This window comes from Triticum aestivum, chromosome 7A (assembly GCF_018294505.1).
Source record: "Triticum aestivum cultivar Chinese Spring chromosome 7A, IWGSC CS RefSeq v2.1, whole genome shotgun sequence".
NCBI lineage: Eukaryota > Viridiplantae > Streptophyta > Magnoliopsida > Poales > Poaceae > Triticum > Triticum aestivum.
Genome location: NC_057812.1, coordinates 215,085,976 through 215,096,246, shown reverse-complemented (window position 1 = coordinate 215,096,246; position 10,271 = coordinate 215,085,976).

The window sequence follows — 10,271 nt, the reverse complement described above, 5'->3', positions numbered from 1 at the left end:
GACGGTTGAGGTCACCTCGGAGCCATATTCCATTGTGGTGAAGCTTCGTGGTTTTGTTGGGAGCCTCCAATTAAGTTGTGGAGAGAGCCCCAACCTTGTTTGTAAAGGTTCGGTCGCCGCCTTCAAGGGCACCAATAGTGGAATCATGGCATCTCGCATTGTGTGAGGGCGTGAGGCGAATACGGTGGCCCTAGTGGCTTCTTGGGGAGCATTGTGCCTCCACACCGCTCCAACGGAGATGTACTTCCTCTCAAAGGGAAGGAACTTCGGCAACACATCCTCGTCTCCACCGTCTCCACTCTTGGTTATCTCGTGCCTTTATTTGAGCAAGCTTATTTGTTTCATATCTCTTGCTTGCTTGTGTTCCTATCGTTGTTGCATCATATAGGTTGCTCACCTAGTTGCATATCTAGACAACCTACTTTGATGCAAAGTTTAAATTGTTAAAGAAAAGCTAAAAATTGGTAGTTGCCTATTCACCCCCCCGTCTAGTCAACCATATCGATCCTTTCAATTGGTATCAGAGCCTCGTCTCTTTATTAAGGACTTTACCGTCCAAAGAGTATGGTTGATACCGTAGACGTTGTGGAGGATCACTCCGGTGTGAATCCTATCTCGTCTACGGGCGATGGGGGAACTTCGGTCTCACGTGAGGAGTTCAATGTGGCCTTGGAGACATTGAAAACCTCCATGACGACCGAAGTTGAAAGCATGTTCACTAAATTTCTTGAGGGGCTTAAACTATCCACCGCACCGTTGAAAGTGGGTGATCCTGCTAATAAGGTGACGGATGCTATCCCCGATAAGGGGGAAGCTAGTAGTGAAAAGGCTCCTTATTCTAGTGGTAAGAATGGCACCGGCATCTTTGCCCATGTGGAACCACCACTTGTTTATGGTGGACCGGTTCCTTCCACTCATTTGAATCATGCTGGTCCTCCCCCTAAGATTGTGAAAAATGAGGATTTTGATTCTTGGGGTTACCACTTTAAACGTCATTTAAATCATGTGAACACTAACCTTTGGAGAACCATTGAAGAAGGTTTCTATCCACATGATCCAAGCAACTTCACTCCTCGAGAAGCCGCGGACAATCAATTCAATGAGAATGCTCTCTTCATCATTCAAGATGCAATTCCACCCGAAGACCTTCCTCATCTTCGTCCCTTCGCCTTGGCCAAAGATGCATGGCATTTTGCCGTCTCTCTCTACCGGGGAAGCGCAAGCATTCAACGCTCCAACTATGAAGTGGTACAAGATAAGGCCGATGAGTTTGCAATGAAGGAAGATGAAGAACCTCGTGAGCTCTATCGGAGAGTAACCAAACTCGCGGTCTCACTACGAGATCACGGGAGCAAGGACACAGATGACAATTGGATCAAGTGAAAATTCCTCAAGGCAATGATGCCCTATCACAAGGCCATGTCCTCCGTCATTCGTCAAAGACCGGACTTCCACACTTTGACCTCAAGCGAAGTGCTGGATGAGTTTGTGGCCATGAACATTTTGGACAAGACCGCCGACAATGCGGTGCTCCGTTCTCAACGGGCAAAGAAGCCTAATCTTGCATTGAAGTCCAAGCTCATCGTTGAAGAAGAAGAAGAGGAAGAAGAGGAGAGCAACCCCGAAGATATGAAGTATGCATATCATGAACACATGGCACTTGTTTCAAGGCAATTTTGGAGCAAAAAAAACTCGAGGCCAAACTTTAGCAAAAGCAACTCGAGTGGCACAAGGGTAAGCAACGTGTAAGGACTTGCTACAATTGCAGCAACGTGAGTCATTTCATTGCGGAATGCCCATATGAGAAGAGGGAAGACAATGGTGGCAAGCTCATCCGAAAGGACAAGGCCAAGTCGTTCCCCAACAAGAACAACTTCACCAAGAAGACTCCTCCCAAGGCTTTGGTTGTGCAAGAAAAGTACAATGAGGATGATGACGATGATGAAGATGGTGAGTCGGTTGCCATGGCCTCCGTTGCCATTGCAACAACGTCTCGGGTGTCTCTCTTCGACTCACCCAATGAGAGCATCACCGCTAAGTGCCTCATGGCTAAAGCGACCAACAAGGTAACCTCCAACATCAAAACTACCATCATTAATCATCCTTCCCCGACGGATAGCATTAATGAACTTGAGGGAGCTAATGTGGAGGCTAACGAGTTTGTGGCCTTTATGGGCAAACTCAAGGGAAAATCCAAGAAGCACTTTGTTGCTCTCTTGGAACAACTTGGTGAAGCCAATGACATGATTGAGGCTCACGAAGACACCATCTCTAAGATGGAAGGGCATAGTCGTGACTATGCCGATGAGATTTCGGATCTTTCCAATGCTCTTGAGGAAGAGCGTGGTCTTCGTTTGGCTCTTGAGGAGTCACACAACGTTGATCATGCTAAGTTAAAGAAAGATTATGATCATGCCCTCATTGTTTCTCGTGTGCTAAATTCCGAGAAGGCCAAACTCGGGGTTGATCTTGCTAGACTCAAAGAGGAGTTTGATATACTTGACAAGGCCCACAAGGCCTTGAAGGGTATTCACGCTAGTCTCAAGGAGTCTCATGATCAACTCCAAGTGAAGCTAACTAAGGAGAAAGCAACTTTTCCTCATATGGTTCTAATTGATAATGCAAATGCTACTAACCCGTGTTGTGAGCATATACATCTTGTTGAGGAAAATGCTAAGTTGAAGGAGCAACTTGAGAGAGGTCTTGCGACTTGGATACAAGGCAAGAAGAACCTCAACAATCTCTTGATCAACCAAAAGGGAGGTGTGGCCAAGGAAGGGGTTGGGTACGTGCCCAACTCCAAGAACAAGAAGAAGAATGACAAGACCAAACGACCTCCTCCCCTCATGCAAACTTTTGTGAGGGAGGGAGAGAGTGCCCCCGAGGAGAAGAAGAAGAACAATGTCAAGAAGGGCAATGTCACCCCTCTCAACAAAGCCGGCGATTTTAACCCTTCTTATGTGTTATGTCGTGCTAGTGATGGGCATGTTTATGCCAAGTTTGTTGGTTCTCTTCATGAGTACATTGAATGGTCTATTTGCGTTCCTAAGACCCTTGTTACTAACATCAAAGGACCCATTACAAAATGGGTACCTAAAACCAAGCATTGATCTCTTGTAGGTGTTTGCTTCCGGTGGTGGATCATGGTTGCTCGATAGCGGAGCTACAAATCATATGACCGGAAGCAAGGACTTGGTGGTGGACGTGCACAAAGTTCCATCCATGCCCACCAATGTCGAGTGGGGTGACGCCTCATCTTCTAAGGTATTGGGACTTGGCAAAATGGTCATCTCTCATGATCTCACGATCGAGAAGGTCATGCTTGTTGAGTCCCTTGCATACAATTTACTTTCCGTTCGTCAACTTGCTATCATGGGCTTTGCCACTTTCTTTGATATCGATACCGTGGCCCTCTTGTGGAGCAAGACTCTTAAAGTAGCTTTTGTTGGGCATGTCGAGAACGGTCTCTATGTGATTAACTTTTCAAAGCGACCCACTAAGATCATGACATGCCTAATGGCTAAAGTTGATGTGGGATGGCTTTGGCATCGCCGTTTAGCCCATGTCAATATGAGATCTTTGCAAAGTCTCCTCAAGGGGGACCATGTCCGTGGACTAACAAATGTTAGTTTTGCTAAAGATCGTGCTTGCAGTGCCTGTATCGAAGGAAAGCTACATGAGAAGGCTCACCCTCCCACGACTATCATTTATTCAAAGAGGCCTTTGGAGCTCCTTCACATGGATCTCTTTGGGCCTCCATCCTTCGATAGTCTTGGAGGTAGGAAGTATTTCTTGGTGATTGTGGATGACTACTCAAGTTACACGCGGGTGTATTTCTTCAAGAGGAAGAGCGAGACCCAACAAACCGTCATTGACTTTGCAAATGAAGCTCAACGTCAACACAATGCAAAGATCTTGACAATAAGAAGTGACAACGGCACCGAGTTCAAGAACTACACCTTGGATGAGTTTCTTAGTGATGAGGGAATCAAACATCAATATTCCGCACCCTACACCCCTCAACAAAACGGTGTTGCGGAGAGGAAGAACCGGACGTTGATGGATGCCGCAAGGACCATGATGGCGGAGTTCAAGTCTCCGTACAAGTTTTGGGCCGAAGCCATCAACACCGCATGTCATGCATCCAATCGGCTCTACCTCCGCAAGGGATTGAACAAGACTCCATATGAGATACTCATCGGTAACAAGCCCAACCTCAAGTACTTCCGGGTATTCGGGTGTAAGTGTTTCATTCTCAAGAAAGGTGTTCGGTTGTCTAAATTTGAGGCTAGAGCTTATGAGGGCATATTTGTTGGTTATGCTACAAACTCTCATGCTTACCGTGTCCTCAATAAATCCACGGGACTTATTGAGGAGACGTGTAACGTGGAGTTTGATGAGAATAACGATTCCCAAGTGGAGCAAAGTGGCACTTGTGATGTAGGTGATGAAATTCCTCCTCAAGCCATAAGAAGAATGGGTGTTGGTTTTATCCTACCCATTGAGGAACCCCTTGTGGCCGAGGGAGAAGGACAATGCTCCACTCAAGTGGAGCCATCACCAACCCAAGGCCCACATGCTTCCGAAGAACAAAGTGAAGCCCTCAACCTTATGAACAAGACCAAGGGCAAGATCATACTCAAGACGGTGTGGACACACCAAGTGATGCCCAAGGTCAAGTTCTCTCCCCCGAGCAAGTTCAAGATCAAGAACAAGTTCATGACGACGCTCAAGATGATCAAGTAACCGCTCCTCAACTCACCACTGAGGAGGAATTAGAGCGTCGTGCTGCCAAGGTTGCTTCCAAGCTCTCCACCAAGGATCATCTCATGACGAATGTGCTTGGAAGCTTAAGATAGGGGGTAAGCACTCGTAGACAATTAGCAAATTATTGTGAGCATCACGCGTTTGTCTCTTGTGTGGAACCCCACAAGGTCTATGAGGCGCTAGAAGATCCGGATTGGCTCAATGCCATGCATGAAGAACTCAACAACTTCGAGCGCAACAAAGTGTGGAGATTGGTGCCAAGACCAACCGGGAATCACAATGTCATAGGAACCAAGTGGATATTCAAGAACAAGCAAGATGCCCATGGGGTTATCATTCGCAACAAGGCTCGTTTGGTAGCACAAGGCTACTCCCAAGTCGAGGGTATCGACTACGGTGAAACCTTTGCTCCCGTTGCTCGTCTTGAATCCATTCGCATGTTGATTGCATATGCTTCTCATCACAACTTTAAGTTACAACAAATGGATGTGAAGAGTGCCTTTCTTAATGGTCCTATTAATGAATTGGTTTACGTCAAGCAACCCCCCGGGTTCGAGGATCCCTACTTTCCCGATCATGTGTATCAACTTGATAAGGCACTCTATGGCCTTAAACAAGCCCCACGTGCGTGGTATGACCACCTTACCGAGTTGTTACAAGACCGTGGTTTTGAAGTTGGGCTAATCGACCCCACTCTTTTTACTAAGAAGGTCAAAGGGGAGTTGTTTGTGTGCCAATTATATGTTGATGATATTATCTTTGGTTCTCCTGACAAAGCTTTCAATGAGGAATTTGCCGTTCTCATGACCTCAAAGTTCGAGATGTCCTCCATGGGAGAGTTGAAGTTCTTTCTAGGGTTCGAAGTGAAGCAAAGCAGAGAAGGAACCTTCATCAATCAATCCAAATACACTCAACACATGCTCAAGAGATTCAAGCTAAGTGACGTCAAGCCGGCTTCCACTCCAATGCCCACCAAGTGCCAACTTGACTTAGATCCCAATGGTAAAGTGGTGGATCAAAAGGTATATCGTTCCATGATTGGATCCTTGCTTTACCTTTGTGCATCTAGACCGGACATCTTGTTGAGTGTGGGAATTTGTGTTCGGTTTCAAGCCGCACCTAAGGAAAGTCACTATGTGGCGGTCAAACGAATCTTTCGATATTTGGCTCATACCCCAAACTTTGGCTTATGGTACCCAAGAGGATCAAACTTCAAGCTTGTAGGGTACTCGGATTCCGATTGGGCGGGAGACAAAGTAGATAGGAAGTCCACTTCCGGAGGGTGCCAATTCCTTGGTTGCTCTTTGGTAAGTTGCTCTTCCAAAAAGCAAAGTTGTGTGTCTCTCTCGTCCACCGAAGTGGAGTATGTGGCGGCCGGTAGTTGTTGTGCACAACTCTTATGGATGAGGCAAACTTTGAAGGATTACAGTGTCACTTGTGACAAAGTGCCTCTTTGGTGTGACAATGAAAGTGCCATCAAGATCTCTCTCTACCCGGTGCAACACTTCAAGACGAAGCATATTGAGATCCGGTATCACTTCATCCGGGATCACATTAGGCGAGGAGAGACCGAGCTCAACTACGTCAACACTCATGATAACCTTGCATATATCTTCACGAAGCCCTTGGATGAAGCAAGATTTCGTGAGTTAAGGCATGAGCTAAATATCATCGATTCAAGCAATGTTGCTTGAACCCTTGCACACCCCACCCTACTCAACGTGTTGTCCTATTTAGATGTAGGCATGGACATAGGGGGAGTGATGTTCTCTCAATGAACTCTCCCTCCCCCCATTATGCATAAATCAATCAAGTCTTTCACATTAGCCATGTTTGATGGTACTTGTGCTTCAAAGACGAGTTTTGGTCATGGACCCAAGGATAATTCTTCGCGGTGCCATACCAATTGACTCAAACATAGGTGGCCTCGGCCACCGTCCTCTCTTCGGGAGGTTGGAGTTAGCCTTGTTGTTCTTTGTGTTGGGTTCTCCTAGGGTGTTGCTTCTCTCCTGTTTTGTGCCCCTTCCTTCTCCCTTCGGATTGCACTCATTTGATCTTGGCTTGGGCATAGGTGGTCGGGCGGTACAACCGGTATCACGGGCGGTTCTACCGCTGGTACCGGGTTGTGCCGTCCCGTTGGGTCTCCGTTCGGTGCTTGGGCGGTTCCACCGCTCAAACCCACAGTAACCTACGTCCGGTACTACCGGTCGACGTCGAGCGGTACTACCGCTGCCTCCCAGGCACCGGAAGTATTGCCTCCAACCACCGGTCTGTACCAGACGAGCGGTACAACCGCTCACCTAAGCGGTTCTACCGGGGCATGTGTACGGGCCTATATATACCCGACGGGGCAGAAGGGTTGTCCTTTTCCCTTCGTCCTCGTTCCTCTTCTCTTTGCCCTAGCCGCCAGCCATCTCTACCCCTGCCCCGGAGTGCGTTTCGCGCTTCGGATCATTGGCTCTCTGTGGATTCTCTCCGTGGAGGCCTCCCGATCTCTTCCCATGGATGGTGGTAATGCCTCGTGTTCTTTACTTCTAGTTCTTTCTAGGGTCCTTCCTTGTCTAGGGCATTACTTAACGTTCCGCGTTTAGTGTTCGAACTTTGGTATAGAAGAGATCTTTGTTAGACTCCTGTCTTGTTTGCAGCACTTAGAATTCGGAATATTACTTGTGTGATTCCTATGCCTCGGTTAGATTTATCTTCCCTGGTAGTGCCACTGCAGTGGTTCTACCGCCCCTACGGGCGGTACAACCGCTGGAGCGGTACTACCGGCGGAAGATCCAGTACAACCGGAGTATATCAACCACAAAGCACTGTTCTATCTTCTCTGTTGTTGCAACTTGTTCCTTTTCTGCTAGTGGGTGCAATCCTCTCATCCTTGTTGGGTTTTTGTGTGTTCTTTTCGTGTTTGTGTTCAGGTGGCTCTAGTTCTCGCTCTGCTCCTCGCAAGACCAAGAAGAGGGCACGAAGGACCTTGCGCCCGGTTGTGTCTGATGATGAAGAAGTTGTGATTCCCACCAAGCCCACTCGCCGTGAAAAGTCTGCAGCTACTAAGCAACGTGTGGTTATGCCATTGCATCGTTGGAAATCCAAGGATTTGGAAGCCTTCCGATCAAAGAATCCGTATGAGGTTCCCATTGCTCCCCGTTGGACCACCATTTAGTTTCGGAATGAGATGCAAGTGCGGATTGTTCACAACAAGAACAGATATGCCAAGCAGTGGATAGTTGATCTTGACCATTGGAGGAACAACATGGAGTATTTTGGTGAGGTGCTGGCTCTCTGCGAGGAGTTTGATCTTGTCAAGCTCATGTCAGTCAACTGTGACTTTGATGTTCAACTCATCCATCAGTTCTATGCCACGGTTTATTTTGGGGAAGATGATGCGTGCACTCTCACCTTCATGTGTCGCGATGAATTGTTTCACGTTCCCTGGAGGGCATTCTGCAATGCTATTGGGTACGAGGATGTCAGGACCCCGACTCGATGTCACATCGATCTAGCCGGTAACACCTCATATCACTTTGCGGCCTCACGCACGGTATCCCCACGGGTGTCGCCTTACCTTTGCCCGGGACCGTTTGCGCCTTTTGGCTCACGTATATGATAGTGTTGCTAGCATCCATATGATAAGGAGCCCGGGCTGACATGACTAGTCGTCAACCCAAAGTGGCACAGACTTACAGGGACAGGCATCCATGACCCAGCTTCGAACGTGTCGGTCATCAGCAAGTGGGTCCGGGCTGTAGCACTGGGCTAGCAGGACTCCGGTAAACCGGGCTGTAGCGGGCTAACAGGACTCCGGTACTCAATGTGTGACATTTCCCCGAAGGGACAGACACAGGAACGAAGAAGGACACATGCCGGCCAGCCTAAGTGTTCCAGAGCAGTAGCAAGCTACCATGGCTCAGCGGTAACACTAGGAGACATTTCCCGGTAAGAGAGGCTACTAAAGATAAACAACTAGGTAGTCAGATCCCACACATACCAAGCATTTCAATCATACACACAATATGCTCGATATGTGCAAATACAACGAAGCATCACAACATGACTCTATGACACAAGTACTTTATTTAAGGCTCAGGGAGCCATACATAACATACACAAAGGTACGGGTCTCACGACCCAACATTCAAGTCATACAGTCATACAAACCAACAGCGGAAGTAACTTGTCTGAGTACAGACAACTAGTAAAATAAAAGAGGCTTGGAAAGCCTAGCTATACTACATGGTCCTTCACAAGCTCAGGATCACCACCTGGGCCATTAGCCTACTCGTTGATGTCAACGTCTACGTAGAACCCATCAGAAGGGGTTGCAGCGTCTTCTGTAAAAAATGTAAATTATAGCAACATGAGTACAAAGGTACTCAGCAAGACTTACATCAGATCCTACATACATGCATATTATCAAGAAGGGTTGGTGGAGTTATTGCAGCAAGCCAGCTTTGACTCTTGGCTAGACTATCCTACGATACTTCAACTTGAAATGAGTTTGCGCACACGAGTCCACTACTCACCACTTCAATACACTACCGAGGATCCACCTCCGTCTCCCTACGGAAGAGCCATCCTCGGCACTCACACTTATCTTGAGGCTTTTAGCAGTTTCCATTTACTTGTCTATGAACTGTATAGGTAACCAAGTAGTCCTTTACCGCGGACGCGGCTATTCGAATAGATCATGTTAACCCTGCAGGGGTGTACTTCTTCATACACGCTCTCACCACTTACCGTCGTTTACACGACATGTACTCGGCAACCTTCAAGCGGAAGCCCAACGTGGGTGTCGGCCACGACCTACCTAATCACCTAAGCCTCCAGTCCAGGTTTATCGCCTATTTAGGTTCCATCCGCAGGGAGTCCGGCCGAGGTTTCCCATACGGCCCCGAACGATGTGAACAGGGTTCCCGAGATACCTAACGGGTATTCGGTACACCCGGCCACGTACCTACCGCATCACAGCCCACCCCTACGGTCAGCGCTGTCCACGGCCTCCAGTAGGCTACAAACACCAGAAACTACTTGCAACTCCTGGACGGAGAACTAGGGTGAATAAGAAGCCGAGAGGGTCCATTGGTTTCGGGCCCAATGCATGGTAGTAGCTGATTCTTAAATCACACATACAGATCTCAGTGCTTAAGGTCGGCTTCAATGAAACAACCCACCATGTACTCCTACATGGCCTCTCATCGATACCTTTACCAAATCGTGTTCACCACACCACTCTCATTACCGACATAATCATTTCACTCTAGCCCATCACTCGGATGAACCAGACCTGACCCGACTCTAAGCATAGCAGGCATAGCAAGGTAGGAACAACACATACATATGGCTCACTCAACTCCTACACATGCTAGTGGGTTTCATCTAGTTACTGTGGCAATGACAGGTCATGCAGAGGAAATGGGTTCAACTACCGTAGCACACAACAGTTTGAAACGCGTTGTCTTAATGCAGTAAAAGAGAGCAGGAGCGAGAATATGGGATTGTATCGA